This window comes from Erythrolamprus reginae, chromosome 4 (assembly GCF_031021105.1).
Source record: "Erythrolamprus reginae isolate rEryReg1 chromosome 4, rEryReg1.hap1, whole genome shotgun sequence".
NCBI classification, from domain to species: Eukaryota; Metazoa; Chordata; class Lepidosauria; order Squamata; family Dipsadidae; genus Erythrolamprus; species Erythrolamprus reginae.
Window position 1 is genome coordinate 136,236,740 of NC_091953.1, and position 23,045 is coordinate 136,259,784.

At 42.1% G+C, this 23,045-nt stretch overlaps 1 protein-coding gene across 2 annotated transcripts in view; it reads right to left on the reverse strand.

The window, feature by feature from the left end:
- The window catches only part of ELF1 (E74 like ETS transcription factor 1), an 89,857-nt gene that overhangs the window by 59,704 nt on the left and 7,108 nt on the right, over positions 1-23,045 (reverse strand). Inside the window, exon 1 of one of the 2 annotated variants that reach the window (XM_070751373.1) lies at positions 15,630-15,781. The exons of the other annotated variant lie outside the window; for it this stretch is intronic. The gene's annotated coding sequence lies outside the window, so the exon portion shown is untranslated. Of the gene's footprint in view, positions 1-15,629; positions 15,782-23,045 lie in introns of those variants that run through there. 2 annotated transcript variants of the gene reach the window in all.

Below are 23,045 nucleotides of genomic sequence, written 5' to 3' on the forward strand. Positions count from 1 at the left end.
GGTTGCCGATCAGTTTCCGGTCACAATTCAAAGTGTTAATTATGACCTATAAAGCCCTTCATGGCACCGGATCAGACTATCTCAGGGACCGCCTGCTGCAGCAACCAGTTAGGTCCCACAGAGTGGGCCTTCTCCGGGTCCCGTCAACTAAACAATGTTGCTTGGTGGGACCCAGAGGAAGAGCCTTCTCTGTGGCGGCCCCAGCCCTCTGGAACCAACTCCCCCCAGAGATTGGAATTGCCCCCACCCTCCTTGCCTTTCGAAAGCTGCTTAAAACCCACCTCTGCCGCCAGGCATGGGGGAACTGAAATATACTTCCCCCTAGGCCTTTACAATTTTATGCATGGTATATCTGTATGTATGATTGGTTTTTATATAATGGGTTTTTAACTGTTTTTAGTATTGGATTTTGTTATATATTGTTTTATTGCTGTTGTTAGCCACCCCGAGTCTGCGGAGAGGGGCGGCATACAAATCCAATAAATAAATAAAATAAATAAATATTCCGTTTTCCGTATTCCATATTTGTGAAAAATTTGCCATTTTTTGCCCATTTTTTCACAAAAATGGGAGCATTTTTGCCTTTCCCCAGCCTCCAGAGCTCTCTGCAGGCTTCCCAGACCCTCTGTTCAAAAATTGGGGGGGGGGGCACTCCGGGACACCCAACATGGCTGCAATCGGTGCATAAGACGCACCGCACTGACATTCCCACCCTCTTTTGGGGAGAGGAGGGAAGGTGCATTTATTTATTTATTTATTGTTAGAGTTGAAAGGGACCATGAAGTTCAACCCCCTGCCCAAGCAGGAACCCTATAGCACACCAGTCAAGTGGCAGTTCAATCTTCTCTTAAAAATGTCCAGTGTGTTGGAGTTCACAACATCCGCTGGTAGGTTGTTCCATTGGTTGATCGCTCTGACCGTCAGGAAGTTCCTCCTTATCTCCATGTTGAATCTCTCCTTGGTCAGCTTCCAGCCGTTGTTCCTCGTCCGGCCCTCTGGTGCCCTGAAGAATAAAGTGATCCCCTCCTCTCTGTGACATCCCCTCGTATACTTGTAGACTGTTATCTTGACCACTCTGGCCCTCCTTTTCTCTAGGCTATCCATGCCCAGTTCCCTCAGTCTCTCTTCGCAAGTCTTGGTTTCCAATCCCTTAATCATCTTGGTTGCTCTTTTTTGCACCTTCTCCAGAGTTTCAATGTCTCTTTTGAAGTGTGGTGACCAGAACTGAATACAGTACTCCAGGTGTGGTCGGACCAGGGCGTAGTAGAGTGGTATTAAGACTTCCCTGGTCTTGGAGTGTATTCCCCTGTTGATGCAGTTTAGGATTGTGTTGGCTTTTTTAGCTGCTGCTGCACATTGTTGGCTCATGTTCAGTTGATTGTCCACCAAGACTCCGAGGTCTTGTATCTTGCATCTTATACTCCAAAAATTACGGTACCTAACATCCAAAGCTAGGTAACCATGTAGGACAGAAAAGGAGGAAGACACTAAAAGTAATCATGTTTCTGTACATATGCAATCTGCTGAAGAGCTTTAAACATCTAAAAGCCACTTCTATAAATTGCGATAGGGGGAAAAAAGAAAAAAAATACTTATTAAAGGAACTGAAACTTTCAGAAGCCTGCTAGTTTTCACTTCATAGAACCTAGCTAAAATAAAAAATAAATAAAAAATCTTTGTTTAGGATTCTATGCTGTCCATAAAGGCTTTATTTGCTTCTTAAGCTATAAAGTTTGGCTACTTTTTACAATCTCAAATTTCAAATACTGGCAATAAAGAGGGGGGGGGGGAGAGCCAAGGCCTTTTGTTATTAATTTCTATACAATATCAGATTATTCATTAAACTAGCATTCGGGGGGGGGGGGGTTGTACGTGCATCAAGAGAGCAGTAAATATTTACAGCTGCAACGAAGCGACTGCTGTGCTAGCAAATTCAGCGTTCCGAATTGGAACTTGGTAAAATCTATGACTTCAATTAAAGACAAGGAAAAGTTGACGAAGGAACCAGAATGTGAAAAGAACAGGAGGGCAGAAAACGGATGCTGGGTTCGTAATAAGAAAGATTAATCTTTCTTATTAAACTCGGAGGTTATTCTGGTCCCTGCCTTTTCTAAAAAACAAGGCTTCGTTCGTGAACAGACTGTACTGTGGCTTCGTATCTGTACGTCTCAATTTTGCAATCTCTCTGTACGAAGAATTGCATTTGAGGCATTGTTAAAACCCAGGCTATTACTGCTCAACTGCTGTCCCATATAAGCTGCAAATTACGCAGGGAATTCACACAGAAAACAGCCAGAATAATGAGGTTGAAGACTGCAGTTTGTTGCTAGTTTATTTTTCTCGTCCTCTGTCCGGCGCCTTGACAAAATTCTTACTTTGCAAAGGTATATTTTCAAAACCTTATTAATTGGGTTTTGCCTATTTCTGAACAGAAATGATCAATCATTCTTCACATCAGCCCACTTCTCCAAAATGAATAAAAAAATATACCTCCAAGCACATCGGTGGCAAATTATTTTCCGTGAATCAAAGTACACTTGATAACAAAAGAATAGTTGTAGAAGTTTTATGGCACAGAGTCATTGTTTCTCCTCCATTTCCTTTGTTTATTTATTACAATGCACACTAATGAAGTACCGTAACTACCGTGTTTCCCCTGTAATAGAATAGAATAGAATAGAATAGAATTTTATTGGCCAAGTGTGATTGGACACACGAGGAATTTGTCTTGGTGCAGATGCTCTCAGCGTACATAAAATAAAATATACATTTGTCAAGAATCATGTGGTACGACACTTAATGATTGTCATAGGGGTCAAATAAGCAACGAAGAAGCAATATTAATAAAAATCTTAGGATATACGCAACAAGTTACAGTCATACATTCAACATGGGTGATAGGAATGATGAGAAAAACTAGTAGAATAGAAGTGCAGATTTAGTAGAAAGTCTGACAGTGTTGAGGGAATTATTTGTTTAGTAGAGTGATGGCGTTTGGGGAAAAAACTGTTCTTGTGTCTAGTTGTCTTGGTGTGCAGGGCTCTGTAGCGACGTTTTGAGGGTAGGAGTTGAAACAGTTTGTGCCCAGGATGTGAGGGGTCAGTAAATATTTTACCCACCCTCTTTTTGACTCGTGCAGTATACAGGTCGGTCCTCAATGGAAGGCAGGTTGGCAGCCATTGCTTTTTCTGTCCGGATAATAAACCCAACAGGGGTTTTCAGGATATGTGTTGAAATAAGCCCCCCCCCCCCCCCACTTCAAAAAAATAAGCCCTATCTGCCACCCCCAAATTGTGCCCAAACATCTTACCAAATTCTTGCAGCTCACCGCTTCTCTTTCTCGGCGGATCTTTGCAGTTCCTTAAAATGTAAATAAAAACTTCTCGCGAGTGCAATCAATTAACAACTTCTCACACTCGCGAGAACTTTACATTTCAAGGAGTTCCCCTGCAAAGGCCTGCCCAAAAAGAGACGCGGTGAAGCTGCCATACGTTGGGAAGATGTTCATGCACAATTTGGGGGGTGGCAGGGGCAGAATGGGACTTCTAGCCTCCTCCACTTGGCCGAGCCTCTTCCGTCCACAGCCTTTCGCCACCCCCAGCCACTGGTGGCTGCCTTTTCTCCCTGGCCCTTTCGCCAAACAGCTGTCAAAAGCACTTCCGCCCTGGCCTTTTGGACAAAGGGGACACTTGGCCGCCAGCCAATCAGAGGATTCGTTACGTCTCATTCTCTTCCCTGCCCGGAAGCAGCCTTTTTTGCAGGAACAGGAGATCTATATCTATATCTATGTATTTATATATCTATATCTATATATCTATATCTATGTAGATTTTTCTGAGTTCGGGTTTTGCGCCGTGTAATATTTTGCATGTCTATGCGACTTTTCGGTGAAATCACATTCACCATCATCAGGCTGAAGTTTTAAGCTTCGTGCTGCTGTAGATATAGTTATATATAGATAGATATCTATATATCTACAGCAGCACGAAGCTTACAACTTCAGCCTGATGATGGTGAATATGATTTCACCGAAACGTCGCATAGACATGCAAAATATTACACGGGGCAAAACCCGAACGCAGAACAAACTACATACATATACCCATGAAAATCTACGAAAACAAATATCTATATCTATATCTATATATCACATATTTTTGCTGAATATCCAACAGAAAAAACATATATATATATATATTTATTTATTGGGGTTTTTTTTCTGTATAACACATATTCATACTTACAGGTGAATCAACATCTTACATATAGAAACATAGAAACCTAGAAGTCTGATGGCAGAAAAAGGCCTCCTGGTCCATCTAGTCTGCCCTTATACTATTTCCTGTATTTTATCTTAGGATGGATATATGTTTATCCCAGGCATGTTTGAATTCAGCGACTGGGTGTCAAGCTATTCCCCAAAGCACCTGAAGGCAGGACAAGAAGTGTAGAACAAGAAGTAATGGGTAGAAACTAAACAAGGAGAAAAGTAACTTAGAACTAAGGAGAAATTTCCTGACAGTCGGAACAGTTTAATCAATGGAACAGAAGTTGCCTCCAGAGGTTGTGAATGCCCCAACACTGGAAGTTTTTCAGAAGATGTTGGATAACCATCTGTCTGAAGTAGTGTAGGGTTTCCTACCTAAGTAGGGGGTTGGACTAGAAGACCTCCAAGGTCCCTTCTAATTCTGTTGTTGTTGTTGTTGTATTGTACTGTAATGTAATGTAATATTTATTTATTGAATTTATATGCTGCCTCTCTCCGAGGACTCGAGGCGGCTTACAACATATAAAGGAGCAATATAGTATCCTAAAGCCAATTAGTTTAAATTAATTAATCTAAAAACCTAAAACCATTAAAAACTCTCATTCCCATTCAATCTACTAACTTACAATACATTCGTCGGCCAGGGGGCTAGAGTCTAGTGGCCCCAAGCCTGGCGGCATAGGTGAGTCTTAAGACTCTAGCGGAAGGTGAGGAAGGTGGGGGCAGTATGAATCTTTAGGGGAGCTGATTCCAGAGGGCCGGGGCCCACACAGAGAAGGCTCTTCCCCTAGGTCCCACCAAGCGACATCGTCTAGTTGAGGGGACCTGGAGAAGGCCAGCTCTGTGGGACCTCACCGGTCACCGGGACTCATGCCGCAGAAGGGGGTCCCGCAAGTATTCCATAAAAAAGTAAATTAAATTAAATTAAACCAAATTAAATATTAAATTATTATCTCCAAATCTGGCACCTTTTCTGTGTTCCAATAATGCATTTGCATTATTCCCCATGCATTTATTATTGGACTAAAACCTACGTCTCCACCACACGAAGCCCAAGTCACCAAGTGTTGATCTTGCATAAGGGATTTACTGAAAAAACTTTTGCAAATCGTAGGAAGGAGAAATGAAACTGGGCTCTGAAAACAAAACAGCCGAGTTAGTCAGTTTTATTGCAAAAAGAGAGAGAGAACAGAGAGAGAGAGAGGGAGTTCAACAAGAGCAACCCCCCCCCCCAAAACAACAACAACAAAAAAAAGCACCAGCTAACTTTAAACCACCATTTTTCACATCAGCAAATATCATTTTAAAGATGATGAGATAAAAAGCTTATTTTTCCCCCTTGCATTTGGAACCAATCTAGTATCTTTTGTTTTGTTCCGTTTGGAAGAATCTTTTTTTTGTGTGTGTGTGCCAACCTGTTAATCGACAATCGACATTTCATTTCTGCTCTCATTCTCCGTGGATGAAAACAACTTCCACTTCCAGAGAATTAAGACTTCCCCTAATATTTACACTGCACCGTCTCTGCAGCCTCGAAACCAAAGGTCACCTCAACATGCAGCCTTTGGATGATAGGAATAGCTAGTATGCATACTGAAGAAAACACTCAATGGGATTCTTAGCGAGGGGAAAATAAATAGAAAATAAAAGTCATTTTTTCCCTGCGCCTTTCACTGACAAAAATGATGCCCGTCAAAAAAAACCCAAGCACTTTTAAAAATGAGTTTTGAGGTGCTGCTCTCTGGGTGTTAATAATTGCAAATATTAGCTTATACTCTATAGTTCAAATATAATAATAATAATAATAATAATAATAATAATAATAATAATAATAGCCAAAATTGAAAAATCAACAGACGATCCAAAGTGCAGACTCTGTAAAGAAACAGATGAAACAATTGATCACATACTCAGCTGCTGCAAAAAGATCGCACAGACTGACTACAAGCATAGACATGATGCTGTGGCACAGATGATCCACTGGAACTTGTGCCGGAACTACCATCTACCAGTGGCAAAGAACTGGTGGGATCATAAGCCCAAAAAAGTGGTCGAAAATGAGCAAGCAAAACTACTGTGGGACTTCCGACTTCAGACTGACCGAATTCTGAAGCATAACACACCAGACATTGTGATCGTGGAGAAAAAGAAAATATGGACCATCGACATCGCAATCCCAGGAGACAGCAGAATTGAGGAGAAGCAGCTAGAGAAATTAGTGAAATACGAAGATCTAAAAATCGAGCTGCAACGACTCTGGCATAAGCCCGTGAAAGTGGTCCCAGTGGTACTTGGCACCCTGGGCGCAGGGCCAAAGGATCTCAGCGGACATTTGAAAACCATCAGAATTGACAAAATCTCCATCTGTCTATTACAAAAGGCCGCTTTACTGGGATCAGCAAACATAATTCGCCGCTACATCACGCAGTCCTAGGTGCTTGGGAAGCGCCCGACTGGTGATGAAATACGAAATCCAGCATAGTGATCTTGTTTGCTGTGTTGTACGAAAATAATAATAATAATAATAATAATAATAATAATAATAATAATGATGATGATGATCTCGTTTGCTGTGTTGTACTGACATAATAATAATAATAATAATAATAATAATAATAACAACAACAACAACAGCAACAACAAAAACAACAACCACCTGGGCTCCTGATTCATAAAAACAGATTTTCATCTCAGCTCTCTCTAGTTTATTTACAGTGATTCAGTAGGGATTTCATACAAAAATGTACTCCGACCTTCGTGACTCATCTCCATTAGAAAGACAAATTCGGGGAAACCAATTTTCCTAGCTTTTGTTATATCCGTGGCTTTTTAAGCAGATGAAATGTACTGTATGCTAAAAGCAGAAAAGGGGGAGAGCAGACTTGATTAACAAGAAAGAAAGAAAAACCTCTAAAATGTTAAAATGAATTATGGTAACCATGCATATTCTTTAGCATTTTCCAATATGGAGTTTTATTCTTATCAATCCTCATTACAGCCCTATAAGACCTCAGATCCAGAAAAATATTGAGTGCACACCTATTATTATTATTATTATTATTATTATTATTATTATTATTATTATTATTTATTAGATTTGTATGCCGCCCCTTTCCATAGACTCGGGGCGGCTCACAACACAATAAAACAGTTCATGACAAATCTAATAATTTACAATTTAAAATATTAAAAAACCCCATTATTTAAGCAAACATACATACAAACATACCATACATAAATTGAATGGAATAGGTCCGGGGGAGATGTTTCAGTTCCCCCATGCCTGACGACAAAGGTGGGTTTTAAGGAGTTTACGAAAGGCAAGGAGGGTAGGGGCAGTTCTAATCTCTGGGGGGAGCTGGTTCCAGAGAGTCGGGGCCGCCACAGAGAAGGCTCTTCCCCTTGTTTAGTTGACGGGACCCGGAGAAGGCCCACTCTGTGGGACCTAATCGGTCGCTGGGATTCATGAAACAGGATGGACAGCAAACTAATAATAATAATAACAACAACAACAACGACAGAGTTGGAAGGGGCCCTGGAGGTCTTCTAGTCCAATCCCCGGCTTAGGCAGAAAAACCTACACTACTTCAGATAGATCGTTATCCAACATCTGCTTAAACTTCTGAAGGCAAGATGTTCTACAGATTAATTGTTCTGACTGTCAGGAAATTTCTCCTTGGTTGTAAGTTGCTTCCCTCCTTGTTTACTTTCCACCCATTGCTTCTTGTTCTACCCTCAGATGCCTTGGAGAATAGGTTGACTCCTTCTTCTAACTGGTCGCTGAGATTCATGCGGTAGGAGGCGGTCCTGCAAGTAACCTGGCCCGATGCCACATAGAGCTTTATAGGTCATTACCCACACTTTGAATTGTGTCCGGAAACCAATCGGCAACCAATGCAATATAAATATATTAATTATTATATGAATATTCATCTAAGCCTTTCCTCCGAGAATTCAAGACTTCTTGATCCAGTGATGTCCCTTAACACTAACTGTGGACCAAAGTCACAACGAGCTTGGGTCAACAGTGAATATGACCTTCAAAACTGACCTCTCTGGCTCTTTATGGATGTATCCATGAAATCACCAGCAGTCAACCTCAAGGAGATTCTGATCAGCAAATGAATATTTGGCATTTGGTCAATTCATTCATTCTACGAGGGTTATACGGAAAGTAAGGTTACAAGGCACATAGCTTTCGCACGGGGAAAGTTGGTATGACTATCGGGAAGCCAGCGGAAGAGACCGAGCAGTGCCAGGGGTCAGGAGATCATCAACTGTCGTTGTGGTGAAGGTTAGAGATGAGCATCCTCATTCTGTTGCCCTCCAAGGGCAAAGTGCGTGCTGTAATGCGCTGCCTGAATGCTAAGGGCCAGGAACGCTGCTGTGATTCATCGTGAAATCATTTCAGTTTATGGAGAGGATGCAATGTCAAGACAGCACGTGACAAAATGGGTAGGGAATTCCAATTGAAGGAACACCTTGGTGTAAAATACTTTTCCGACAATGAGGAGGTGAAAATCGAAGTGACGAACTGGCTGACAAGGCGGCGGGAGACTTCTATGACACCGGCATCAAAAAACCCGTCCCACAGATGACAAAATGTACTGAATTGAATGGTGATTATGTGGAAAAATAAGGTAATACAGGGTATGTTTCAAAAGTAATGCAATTTTTTTTAAAAAAAGGAATTTTGATGTGATGTTCCTTAATGTTCTCTGACCTTGGTTGTTTTCACGTCCACCTGCCACCCACCTCTGTCCTTTGTCAACCTTCTGCAGTGGCATTCCTGGTTGGGTCCTACACAGGCCGGGGTTGCTGCCACCACTGCTACTGGTGTGCTGCGCGCACAACTTCGGGTCTCTGGCACGCGCCTGGCAGCAAGATTTTGCTTCTGCACATGCACAGGAAGCAAAATTTCACAAGGTGATGCGTGCAAGAGATTTTGTTGATCTTTTTGCTTCCATGCATGCGTCAAAATCTCATGCACGCACGGGTATTCTCACAAGATTTTTCTTCCTGCGCAAAATCTCGCTGGGATACGTACACATGCACGCCAGATACCCAAAGCTACGTGCACAGCTCAACTTTTATTACCGGTGCGCTGTCCCCTACCATTCCAGGAGGAACCCACTAGTGGTCCTGTGACAGTCTTCAGTGCTCTCAATTGGCATCATGTTACTTCCACCGAGTGTCACTTCAAGCCTCCTGCCACGACCATTACACAAAGTCCCAGCCGTCTTGCGCTCTATTGACCCTTCGGCACCCGGCTGGCCTTCACCGTTTGCCTCCTGGTGTTGAGAGAGGAACACCTGGCCTACCTTATGCGAGGAAGATGCAAGCCACCCCAGGCCTCCTTCTCAAGTCCCACTCGCCCGGTTCTCCAAAGTGCCAGGGTCAAAATGAGGAGGGTCTTTCATGTTCTTTGAATTTGGTTTTTTTTTTTTTTGGCAGATGTTGGTAACATCAACAGTGCTAGTCAATGTGAGTCACAGATGATGTGATGGTGCTAGTTTGGGTAAGGAAGCATCTGCCAGAAAGCAATCAAGCTCAGAGAGCACTAAGGGCCCCACAGTGCTCCTACTCTTCCTCCTTTTCCTCCCTGCAACGCCCCTCCTTCTAGCACTGATGATGTTCCCTAGTTTGGGTAATGAAATGTTATTGAGAAACCATCCAAGCACAGAGAGAACCAAAGGACTCCACAGTCCTCCTATGCTTCTTCCTCATCTTCTGCAAACTCCTCATCGTTCTAGCACATCATCATAATCATAATAATAATAATAATAATAATACCCGAGTGAGCCGCCCCGAGTCTACAGAGAGGGGCGGCATACAAATCTAATTAATTAATTTATTATTATTATTATTATTATTATTATTATTATTATTATTACTACTATTATTATTATTTATTAGACTTGTATGCCGCCCTTCTCCAAAGACTCGGAGCGGCTCACAACAAAATACAAAGCACAAATCTAATATTAAAAACAATTATAAAAACCCATTGTAAAACAGTCATACCATCCAATTAAACTATACATAAAGTGAAACAGCTAAAGGTCAGTTAGATCCCCCAAGCCTGGCGGCACAGGTGGGTTTTCAGTAATTTGCAAAAGGCAAGGTGGGTCAGGGCAGTCCTGATCTCCGGGGGAGTTGTTTCCAGAAGGCCGGGGCCGCCACAGATAAGGCTCTTCCCCTGGGGCCTGCCAGACAACATTGTTTTGTCGACGGGACCTGGAGAAGGCCAACTCTGTGGGACCTGATTGGTCGCTGGGATTCATGCGGCAGAAGGCAGTCCCACCTAATTGGATAATGAAACCTCTGCAAGAAAGCCACCAAGCTCAGCGAGCAACAATGACCCCACAGTCCTTCTCTTCCTGTACTCCACATAACACACCACGTTCTAGTACTTAATGAAAACTCCGCAAGAAAACCAGCAATGAACGCTCTCCGAAGTGTATCTGCCTTTCTCCAAATGGGGTCCTGCCTTCTCGCGATGCTTCGAGAACCCCACAGTCCTTCTCTTCCTGTACTCCACATAACACACCACGTTCTAGTACTTAATGAAAACTCCGCAAGAAAACCAGCAATGAACCCTCTCCGAAGTGTATCTGCCTTTCTCCAAATGGGGTCCTGCCTTCTCGCGATGCTTCGAGAAACCTTTAAGAAAGCTTCCAATGTCTGCTGAAGCAATGTGAGAACCACGCGACTCCTATTCTCCAGGTAGCGCAGTCCATTCATGCGATGCCTCAGAACAGGGGTCTCCAACCTTGGCAACTTTAAACTTTGCTGGCTGGGGAATTCTGGGAGTCGAAGTCTCGGCGGTGCAGTGGTTGTAATTCGAGGACTTAACAGTTCACTTGAACGATGATGATCGTTCAAGCCGCTCCCACCTGGTCACACGGCCGACAAGCCACTCCTACCCAGTCACGTGGCCATTAAGCCACACCCCCACAAATAAGTAAAACTTTTGTGGCTGCCCATTACTGCCCCAGTCCCCTAATCACGGTTGTTGCTCTTGTCTGCACTCTTTCTAAAGTCTCAACATCCTTTTTACATTGGTTATTATTAGAATAGAGAGAACGTATTTGAGATGCAAAAATCTAAATAAGGGGGGTCAGACCTGCCCACTCCCAGTTTAGCAAAGGGGGGGAAATTGTGACACTTCACATGAGGACAACATGACTCCACAAGTTTGATCTCCCTGATCTAGGTGATCAACCCAAAGGTGCTTTCCCAAGAAGCAACGGGACTTTCTGGATGTTCTTTGGAGACGTTTCGCTTCTCTCCAAGAAGCTTCTAACTGGATGCTGGGAAACAGACTCCTCAATAGACACCTAGGTCAGTGATTTTCAACCTTTTTTGAGCCGCGGCACATTTTTTACCTTTACAAAATCCTGGGGCACACCACCAACCAAAATTACACAAAATGACACTCTAACACAGTACATATTATACATATAGTTAACAATATAGTACAGTGGTACCTCATCTTACGAACGCCTCTTCTAACGAACTTTTCAAGATACGAACCCGGTGTTTAAGATTTTTTTGCCTCTTCTTCCGAACTATTCTCACCTTACGAACCCAAGCAGCTGCTGCTGGGATGAAGGGGTTTCTTTTTTTCCCCCTTTTTTGAAGAAAGAAAAGGGAGGGGCAGCTTGGAGGAGTAAAGATTTTGCATGCTTGCAAAGGCACTGAAACTGTGTCTTTTGAAGAAAGAAAAGGGAGGGGCGTCCCCCTTGCCTTTCTTCCTTCCCATTCACCCTTTAGCCTAGCCTTGCTTCTTCCACCCGCCCCCTTTAGCTGCTCCTCCCTGCCCTCTATTTGCCTCCCTTCTAAAGTTTGGGATTTTCCTGAAGGATTTGCACGCATTACAGTAGTCCCTCGCTATATCGCGCTTCACCTACTGCGGCTTCACTTCGTCGCGGGTTTTCAAGAAATATTAATGAGAAAAATCATTCGCGGATCTTCGCTGGTTCACGGGTTTCTGAGGAAGTCGATCGGCAGATTTAAACAGCCCCCGGAACTCGATCGGCAGGTTTTTCAAAAAAGATATATCTAAAATTGTAAATACTGTATTTAAATACTGTATCTAAAATAAATACTGTGTGGGAAGGGTTTATAAACACTTAAAACAATGAAAACTTACCAAACAATTACAATATAAATACTTAAATAAGTACTATCAGTCGATAAATTCCCCATCGCGGATTTCACCTATCGCGGCCGGGTCTGGAACGTAACACCAGCGATAGGTGAGGGACTACTGTATTTGCTTTTACATTGATTCCTATGGGAAACATTGTTTCACCTTACGAACCTCCTCCTGGAACCAATTAAGTTCATATGATGAGGTACCACTGTATATCACCCTCTGCGGGGACTTCTTATAAAAAGAAAAAGGTCAAATATCTATATACACCATCAGGATAGACACAACCAGCGGAGGCTGAGGCTTCATCTAGTGGTGGCAACATTTACCTCCAGTTCTGACCAGGATTAGAAATCGGGACCATGGGGAGGAGTAGCAGCTTCAACTACTCGCCGTGGCCACACAATGACAAGTGTGCAGCAGCCTGAGCAGGGACCTTCCTGGGTGTGGATGAGAGGCGGCCTGCTATTGGTTCATCGCTAGTGGTCGGGATGAATCCTAGAAGGTGATTGGTCAGTGAGCGTTCCCTGTGCCTCCACTCTTCCTGTCGCTGATAGCTGGAGGGATTGCGAGGGGAATGTTTATGTTCGGATGGAGGTGACTGGATAAATGGCCTCCACGGGCCGTATCTGGCACACTGGCCATAGTTTGGGGGCCCAGGTTTAATTTCCCCACGGCACACCTGACCATGTCTCACGGCACACTGGTTGAAAAACAACTGACCTAGATGATGTAGAAAGCCTTGTTGGCGCAGTGGTTAGAGGGCAGGACTGCAAGCTACTTCTGCTGATCACCAGCTGCCAGCAATTTGGCTGATCAAATCTCAGGAGGCTCAAGGTTGACTCAGCCTTCCATCCTTCCAAGGTCGGTCAAATGAGGACCCAGATTGTTGGGGACAATAGGCTGACCCTCTGCAAACAGCTTAGAGAGGGTTGTAAAGCATTGTGAAGCGGTATACAGTATAAGTATATAAATGCTAAAGTCCACCAGGCTTAAAGTTGCCAACATTGGAGACCCCTGTCTCAGAAGATCTCCAAAGGCTTCCCCAGGTCCACAATGCTCTTTTTAAACATTTCAATACAAGCATCTAAAAAGATGATTGCAGTTCACCTGAAAAGGCCTTATTTCAAAAAATAAGGAGAAAAGAATATGGGTTCTTACGCCGTAAGGCCACAGAAACGGCGCAATTTCAATTTTCCATTTCTATTACACTTTTTCGACAGTTCAGAATGAAAGCGTTCAACCGTCAGCAATTACGTAGTTAATTATAAAAATGACTAATTCATAGTAAAAGAAATGCAGCAACTTAAATCACAAGGTACAAATTACAGCTTGCTCTAAATGAAATGTTACTCTGCCCTAAATTGAATAAACCCCAAATTGTCATACAGGTATAATCAGGATGGTATCTATTAAGTTTTCCAAATTGCCAAATTTTTGATAGCGAGATAAAGCCACTACGGGACAAGAATTAAAGGTATTTGGTATCAGGATCAGATCTGATTTCCATTCATCGACTTTAAGGAACAGAACTTCCCACAGGCCATTCAATTCATCATTAAACACCAGGAATGCAAAACAAAATACTTTTGACATGCCCCAACAGCCTTCATCCCCCACCAGGCTCCAACTGCCCCTACTGCCCTGAATTATTCATAAAATCTAATCATTTCGAGACAGACTCCCTAGAGATAAATCTGCTGTTAAAATAGCCGGCTTCTATATCCAGTTAATAAATATATTTTCCAGTCCTGAACGGAATGAATGGAATTCAATACTTCAATATTTTAAAAGTCATTTTCCATCCAAACTCCAAAATCTACGAACCGCTACTGCTTAAAAGTATTTTTTTAAAAGCTGCTAAAAACCTTTTTTTTTTAAACTCACCATTCAAGAGTATTATCTAAGGTCGAGAAATACTCTCTGTTTAGAAGGGGATAATAATTGCAAATAACTCTAACATTACAGTGAGCAAGGCCAATGTATTTTTTTTTAAACACAAATGCCGACAGTATCCTTTGCCAGCTATGATTCCTTGGCACCAAGACCTCAAATTTGGAGAAACCCAAACACAGTTTTTAAAAGTGGAATAAGTTTTTTTTTTCCAGGAGAAAATAATAAATCTCGCACAAAGTCTATCACAATTTTCCTCAATCTTTGTTTGGCATACAAATCTAATAAATAGTAATAATAATAATCTAGTAAGTAGACTTTGAATAGAAATGGATCACGAGATCCCATCCTATCTCAAAGCAGCATGAAAAAAAATACTAAATTAATAACAATGTAAGGTGCAATCTTTGATCTGGAGGGTGGACCAGCTGGGTAAAAGCTGATTTAGGAAATATTTTGGGTGGAGTGGACAGGTTGAAATCATGAGACAGATATTTCAAGTCCCTTCTCTTCTTCCATTTTCTCCCCCCACCCAAAAACAAAGTCTTTCACTCAGCATTTGACAAGTGAAGTCACAACTCACACCTTTGGCAACTCAAACCTCCGCAAAAGCTCTCCAGTGCAACCTCTCCTAGCAAAGATGTCACAGCCGGTATTAAGCAACAGCAAAAGCAGACGGAATAAGTCAACCACAATGAGCAACAGGGAATTTACAGCGAACATGTTTGGCAAAAAGAGGCACATTATCAAATAAATATTCCAAATATTTTTACAGCAGAAGTAGATTTTTAACAAACCCATCGATTCCACGCTTCGAAACTCAAGACACGCAAGGAATATTCTATGCCATTGAGAAAAACACATTTGCGCCAAAAAATATTTGTATTTCATAGCAATGACTTGATTCCACTTTTATTCGTTTCCTTCTTCTCATTCTCTTACGTTTTAATTATACCAGTGATTAGTTAAACTGACAAGCTTCCTAAACCTGTTTTCATGGGGTTTTTTTAAAAAGCGGAATTAACTCAGCTAACTTTTGTTCCTTTTTTCAATTTATCTCTCTCTCTCTCAACACTCCTCCAAACAAAATTTAAAATGGAAACGTACTCCCAGAAAACAGTTCTCTGCATCGCTTTCTTAAAATGCAAACGAAAGCTCGGGATGCAAAAAAATAAAAAATAGCACACACCCAGTGTGTGTGAGTGTCTGTGCTGCTTTTTAAAAATAAAAATAAAAACTCGGTGTGGAAATAATCCTCCCCCAGAATCCCTTACGCAAAAGTCCCAGAAATGTCCCTGAAATTGCATTTACCTTGCTGGAGGTGGCTTGGTGGGGGATCCTCAAAAGTCAGACGGGACCTTCAAAACCAAGCACTGGTGTTTGTATTTGTGAGTGTGTGTGTTTGTGTGCATGTGTGCAATTTTAAAATGGCTCCTGCGGATTGGGGAAGTGGGTGCTTGTGTGTTGCAGCTTGTGAGTCATATGTGAAACTCATTCTTTGGGCACGCCCAGGTTTGCTTGCCAGCCCAATTTACTCCACCAGGTCAAACATGCAAATCTTCCAGGTGAGAGGGAGGGGGGGGGGAAAGGAGAGAGAGAGAGAGAGAGAGAGAGAGAGAGAGAGAGCTACCTTCATTTAATCAGACGGCCACACCTTAGCTAGCAAAGAGCAAAGGCCGAGACACACACTGCTTCTGCTATGAATCGAAAAAGTGCAATGGGCAAAACTTTTTTACACACTCAAAAAAAAAGAAAGGAAGAAAAATTTAAAAAATTAAGGCAGGAAGACAAGTCGACGGGTGCTGCGTTTTTAAATTATTTTTTATTTTATTTTTATTTGTATTTTCTCAGATTCCCTTGCACGCTCCTCCTGGCTCAGATCAACGAAGCGACCCGGTGTTTGGAAAAGTTAATGATCAATCGGCAAACCCTGCGTGCTCCAAACCAGTTTAACTGTGTGTATGTGTGGTTTTTTGTTTTGTTTTTTCAAAAACAGGGTTGGACGTGAATCAGAATAGCATTGGCTTCGGTGATATGAAATCATAGGGGATTTTTGGGGGGGAGTGGGGGGGGTGCGTTAATAATAATGACCGAGTTGGAAAGGGACCTTGGAGGTCTTCTAGCCCAACCCCCTGCATAGGCAGGAGGCCCTCCGCTACTTCAGACAGATAGGCTTTGTAGTTCTTACACACAGGCTGGGAAGATGCGGGTGGAAAGAAATAGTTCTTATTTTTCTCCTGTTTTGGTAAAAAGAAGATTTTTTTTAGAAAAAAAGCTAATTTCCCTTTCCTTGTGCCCTTGGAACCAAGAGGTTTGCAAATAAGGCAGATGTTCTCCAGGGGTGATTAGACAATTGTCTAAATACGAGACAATTGTTTTTTTATTTCTCTTTTTTTTTTTTTTGAGAAGTGGGACTTCACGAAAGGGAGGGAGGGAGGGGAAAAATATCATCTGTCTGAAACCGGAAGGGAAGTTGGAGGTTGTTGCCATATTGAGGACTAGAAACTTTGAAAAGGGGTGGCCAAGAAGTGGGCCCGGCCTGCTAAAAGCAGGGAGCCTTTAGGCAGCCTTGTTCCGGAATCAGCCAGCTGCCATAACTAGGCGTGTCCTCAAGAAACCCACAATTGACAGGCGACACCAGGAGTGGCTTCAAAATATATATTTTTTTAAAGCCAGGCTTGTATGTATGTATGTATGTATGTATGAATGATTTTATTTTATTATTTTATTATTTTATTTTATTTATTAATTGGATTTATAGGCAGCCCCTCTCCGAGGACTCAATTAAAAATCCAATTAAATAAAGTTAAAAATCTAAAAACCAGAAAACCAATTAAAATGCAGTCATGTCCATTCAGTCAACAAACCCACTATACATTCATCGGCCGGGGGGGCTGGAGTCTAATTGCCCCAAGCCTGGCAGCATAGGTGAGTCTTTAGACTCTTACGGAAGGCGAGCAGGGTGGGGGCAGTGCGGATCTTCAGGGGGAGCAGATTCCAGAGGGCCGGAGCCACCACAGAGAAGGCTCTTCTCCTAGGCCCTGCCAAGTGACATTGTCTAGTTGACGGGACCTGGAGAAAGGCGACTCTGTGGGACCTGACCGGTTGCTGGGACTCATGAGGCAGCAGGCGGTCCTGCAAGTACAGTAATCCCTCGCTACTTCGCGGTTCATCTTTTGCAGATTCGCTACTTAACGGAAATCTTGTGAGCAGCATCACAAAAACACGGAAGTCCGGTGGTGGGGTTTCGAGGACTTCCGTGTTTTTGCCATGCTGCAATTTCACTGAGGCTCCCCTCACTGGGAACCCCACCTCTGGACTTCCGTTGCCAGCGAAGCACCCATTTTTGTGCTGCTGGGATTCCCCTGCAGCATCACAAAAACACGGAAGTCCGGAGGTGGGGTTTCCCATGGAGGGGAGCCTCAGGGGAATCCCGGCAGCGCAAAAAAGGGCGCTTCGGCTGGCAAAAGAGGTGAGTTTTGGGCTTGCACGCATTAATCGCTTTTCCATTGATTCCTATGGGAAACATTGTTTCGTCTTACAAACTTTTCACCTTACAAACCTCATCCCGGAACCAATTAAGTTCGTAAGACGAGGTACCACTGTATATGATTTTCTGTTCAAACGGCTCCCTTCCTTTTCACTTATGAGCAACAATATGTAACCATATGTGCACACAAACACACACACAAACACACAAACCTTCAAAAAGCTGGAAACTGAACTACCGAACTCTTTGGTGGCGTGCGGATTCAATTAAACCAGTCTGGCTGGTTTTGAAAACGTTCTGAGCCATAACCCCCAAAACAAGATCCTGAAAAGCAGGGCCAAACAATATAGGGTTTTTTACCTTATTGTACCTGTCTGGCCGCTTTTGTCGTTGGAGGGAGGATTAGAGCTATTTAGACGATCATCCGGTTCTCGATGGGTTACGCCCCAAGTCTTTCTGTCAAGCGGCATCCTTCCACAATGGATCCTAACACCAGTAAGTTGCACAGAGACCACAGACGCTGTGGTGCACCGACCACGGGGTTGCTTGCTTTCTGTCAGACCTTTCATGACCCAACTAGGTAACGTCATCAGCGCTGGAAGGGAGTGGTGCTCTCTACATGGGGCTACCTCTGAAGAGTGTTCGGAAACTTCAGATTGTGCAGAATGCGGCCGCGAGAGCAATCTTGGGCTTTCCTAGGTATGCCCACGTCTCTCCAACACTCCACACCCTGCACTGGTTGCCGATCAGTTTCCGGTCACAATTCAAAGTGTCAGTAATGACCTATAAAACCCTACATCGCATCGGACCAGAATACCTTCGGAACCACCTTCTGCCGCATGAGTCCCAGCGGCCAATCAGGTCCCACAGAGTCGGCCTTCTCCAAGTCCTGTCAACTAAACAATGCCGTCTGGCGAGACCAAGGGGAAGAGCCTTCTCTGTGGCAGCCCCAGGCCTTTGGAATCAACTCCCCCCTGGAGATTTAAACTTCCCCTACCCTCCTCGCTTTCTGAAAGACTCTGAAAACCCACCTATGTCGCTAGGCATGGGGAAATTGTTGTATCCCTTTGGCTAGTAAGATTTATGTATGGTTATGATTGAGTAGTATTGTCTGTTTTTTAATGATTGGGGTTTTTAGCCCTAGTTTTAATTATTGTATTTGTTATACATTGTTTATTGTTGCTGTGAGCTGCCCCCGAGTCTTCGGAGAGGGGCGGCATACAAATCTAAAAAATTATTATTAATTATTGTGAGGAGGAGTAGAAAGACTGAGAGGTCCTTGGTCGTCTCTGAGCTTGGTTCATTTCTTGCAGACTTTTCATGACCCAACTATATATTATATTATATAATAATAATAATAATAATAATAATTATTATTATTATTATTATTATTATTATTATTTATTAGATTTGTATGCCGCCCCTCTCCGAAGACTCGGGGCGGCTCGCAACAATAATAAACAGTATACAGTAAACAAATCTAATATTTAAAATATATATATTATGTTAAACATACTACAATACAATACTGTATTTGTATGACAAAATAAATAAATAAAATAAGTAAATAAACGAGGGAACATCATCAGTGTTGGAAGGGAGTGGTGTTTGGGAGGAGGAGGTGGAGGAGGAGCACAACAACTCTGGGATCCTTGGTGCTCTGTGAGCTTAGTTGTTTTCTTTCAGACCTCGCATGACCGAACTAGGTAACATCATCAGGGCTAGAAGAGAGTAAGATGGAGGAGGAGGAAGACTGAGGGCTCCTGGGTGCTCTCTGACCTCGCTTGCTTTCTTTACCCAAACTCGGTAGCACCCATCTTAGTTCAGACACTTTGGAAACTGACTCGCATTGTGACAGCTCATCCGATCCCCATTTGCGACCTTCCGACAAAAGAAAATCCCAAGAGGGAAGCACAACTGAAGCCACTCCCTTAACAACTGTGGAGGGAAAACGTCGTAAAACAGGGCAAAACTCAGCCTAGGTCCCATTTAGTAGCAGAAATTCTGGCCGTTAAGTAGAGCAGTGTTTCCCAACCTTGGCAATTTGAAGCTATTTGGACTTCAACTCCCTGGCTGGGGAATTCTGGGAGTTGAAGTCCAAATATCTTCAAGTTGCCAAGGTTGGGAAACACTGAAGTAGAGGACGGTCGGTATCGCCCAGCTGAGGACTTTAACTGCCCGACCAATTCAATTTAGCCTACAATGCATGCAAAGTTTTGCAAGAGAAAGGGAATAAATGTCCAAATCAAAACAGATTAGGAGAGTTGCCTTCTTCCCTTGGCCAACAAGAGAAGAAACTGTGAGAATTATAGACTCAATATTTGGGGAAATATAAGGATTTGTTATATTGTGGCCCGGGAAATATAAGACTCGTGCCTGCCTTTTGCCTTAGGATATTTTTTATGAGTACAAGTTGATTTTATATTTCCTCTGCATTTGGCACGTCAATTATTTTTCGAACGATATTCTAAGCACTTTATATTTAAATGAAAAAAGTCCTTTATTCTCCTCGGGTTTCTGACGGCATCCCAAACCACCAGAAAGAAAATGGGCAAGTTTTTTTTTTAAAATGAGTATTAAAAAAAGAAGATGAGACAGGAAAATCTTTTTAAATTCATGCCTCTTGACCGGAATAGTTAAAAAATGAAAACTAATCTCATCTACGAAAGCCCCAGGAATTGTAGAAAGTCGGGAAACGTCATTTTTTTAAAGATTTTTTTTTCTGATTTGAAGAGATGAATGGCACAGGGTTTGAAAATAATACTAAACAAGAAAGAAAGAGAAAGGAGGGGAGAGTGGGAGGGAGGGAGGGAGGAAAAGAAAGAAAAAGAAAGAAAGGAAGGAAGAAAGGAAGGAAGGAAAGAATGGAAAAAAGAGAGTGTGAGAGAGAAAGAGAGAGAAAGAAAGAAAGAAAAAACAATGAAAGAAAGAAAAGAAAGAAAGCTGGAGGGAGGAAGAGGAAGGAGGCAGGCAGAGAAGTAAGGAAGTAAGGAAGGAAAAAGAAAGAGAGAGAGAAGGAAGGAAGGAAGGAAGGAAGGAAGGAAGGAAGGAAAGCTGGAGGGTGGGAGGACAGCTGGAGGGAGGGAGGAATAGGAAGGAAGGAAGGAAGGAGGGAGGGAGGAAGGAGAAAGAAAGAAAGAAAAAAGAAAAAAAGAAGGAGGAAGAGGAAGGAGGCAGGCAGGGAAGGGAGGAAGAGAGAAAGAAAGAGAGAGAGAGAAAGTCAATGAGGTAGCTGCATTCGCTTAAGAACCTGGTTGCTAAGTTAACAGCTGCAGTGATTCGCTTAAGAACTGGGGGCAAATGTGAACAGAGCTCACTTAACGAACTGCTTCACTTAGCAACAGAAAATTGTGGTTGTTAAGGTGGTTAAGGATTACCTGTACAACAAGGTAATCAAGATGACCTCACAAGGAAGCTTTAAAAACTGCTGGTTATGAAATCTCGGAGCTTCAGGGCGAAAGAAAACTCCAGGAATCCCTACAGTAACATGTTCCAACAGAAAAGAAAGAAGATTATTACTACTTTCATAATTTCCCCCCAGGCTATGCAGCTATTAAGTCACCAGACGGTCCCTGGCATCACCTCTTAAAGATGCCCATAAATGTATTTTAAATGTTATTTTTAGAACCGTGAAAGCTATGAAGAAACCGTTATTTGCTATTTATTAATCCAATTTATACAAACCCGTATCACAAAACACGAATCTGGACAGCGCAGAGCGATCGAATAACTACAAATTGTGCATTTGCTGTTAGATATATTGTTATGTACGCGAGCAAATGTTTCGGAGACAGGGTAACAGGGGTTTTTTTTTCTTTTAAAGCCACGACAATAATGGAAATGGCTTGTTATTGAGGGGTTAAAAGCTTCAGTAAAGTTTATTTATTGGTCTACTTATAACTCGCTCCGGTCCCCAAGGAGACTGGGAAGCGTATACCTGAAATAATTCAAGATTTTCCAATTCCAATTGCCAAAAAGGTGAATAGATGTGCCTTAAATCACGCACTTTAAATCAAAAACTTTACAATTCCAACAGAAACCTGCTATGGCAGTAGAAATACAACCTAGTGTTCACTGGTATTTATTAGCCTTACACTTCAGCGGATGTCTAAGTGCCAATGTGAAATATTTGCTACCATATTTCAAATTCGGATTCTTACAGCATCTTTATGTTTCTATTCCTTTTTTTAAAAAAAAAACCGTCATTGAAGCAAAACCCAACTAGGAAAACTCCTCATATTTATTATCACACATCTAAATATAATTCACAAGCAAATACAACCCAAAGATCTTTGTAACGATGTCAGCAAATGTACAGACAATAAATACTTTTGACTTCCAAAATAATCAGAGTTCCACCCTCCCTGTGGTTTCCCCAATCGCACACATTATTTGCTTTTCCATTGATTCCTATGGGGAAAATTGCTTTTTCTTACAAACTTTTCTACTTAAGAACCTGGTCACGGAACGAATTAAGTTCGTAAGTAGAGATACCACTGTAGTTTGTCACATATATCGCAATAAACCCAATTAACAAACCCAATTAATAATATAGTGTTCCCTCGATTTTCACGGGTTCAAACTTTGCGAAAAGTCTATACAACAGTTTTTCAAAAATATTAATTAAAAAATACTTTGCGGGTTTTTTCCCTATACCACAGTTTTTCCCACCCGGTGACGTCATATGTCATCGCCAAACTTTCGTCCACCTTTAATAAATATTTTTTTTAATAAACTTTAATAAATAAACATGGTGAGTAATAATCTAAAGGGTTGCTAAGGGAATGGGAAATTGTAATTTAGGGGTTTAAAGTGTTAAGGGAAGGCTTGTGATACTGTTCATAGCCAAAAATAGTGTATTTACTTCCGCATCTCTACTTCGCGGAAATTCAACTTTCGCTGGCGGTCTCGGAACGCATCCCCGCGAAAATCGAGGGAACACTGTAGTTCCTTTTGGTAGGTAAATTAAAAAATAAAATGGAAGAAAAAGACAAGACTGAAGAAATGGAATGGAAAATAGGTGCAAAGCAGGATATTGATTTTATTATTGATTTAAAATGCATGCATATGTATACCACTGATTATTTTAAGGCCTGTGCATAGTGAGGTATGGCTGGAGCTTATGGAGAAAAATGTTTAAAAACATCTTTTAAAAAAAAGAATGGAATATGTATTATTAAATTAAGCAATTTAAATATCCAGACAACATGATGTTTATTAAGCACTAAGAAATGTAA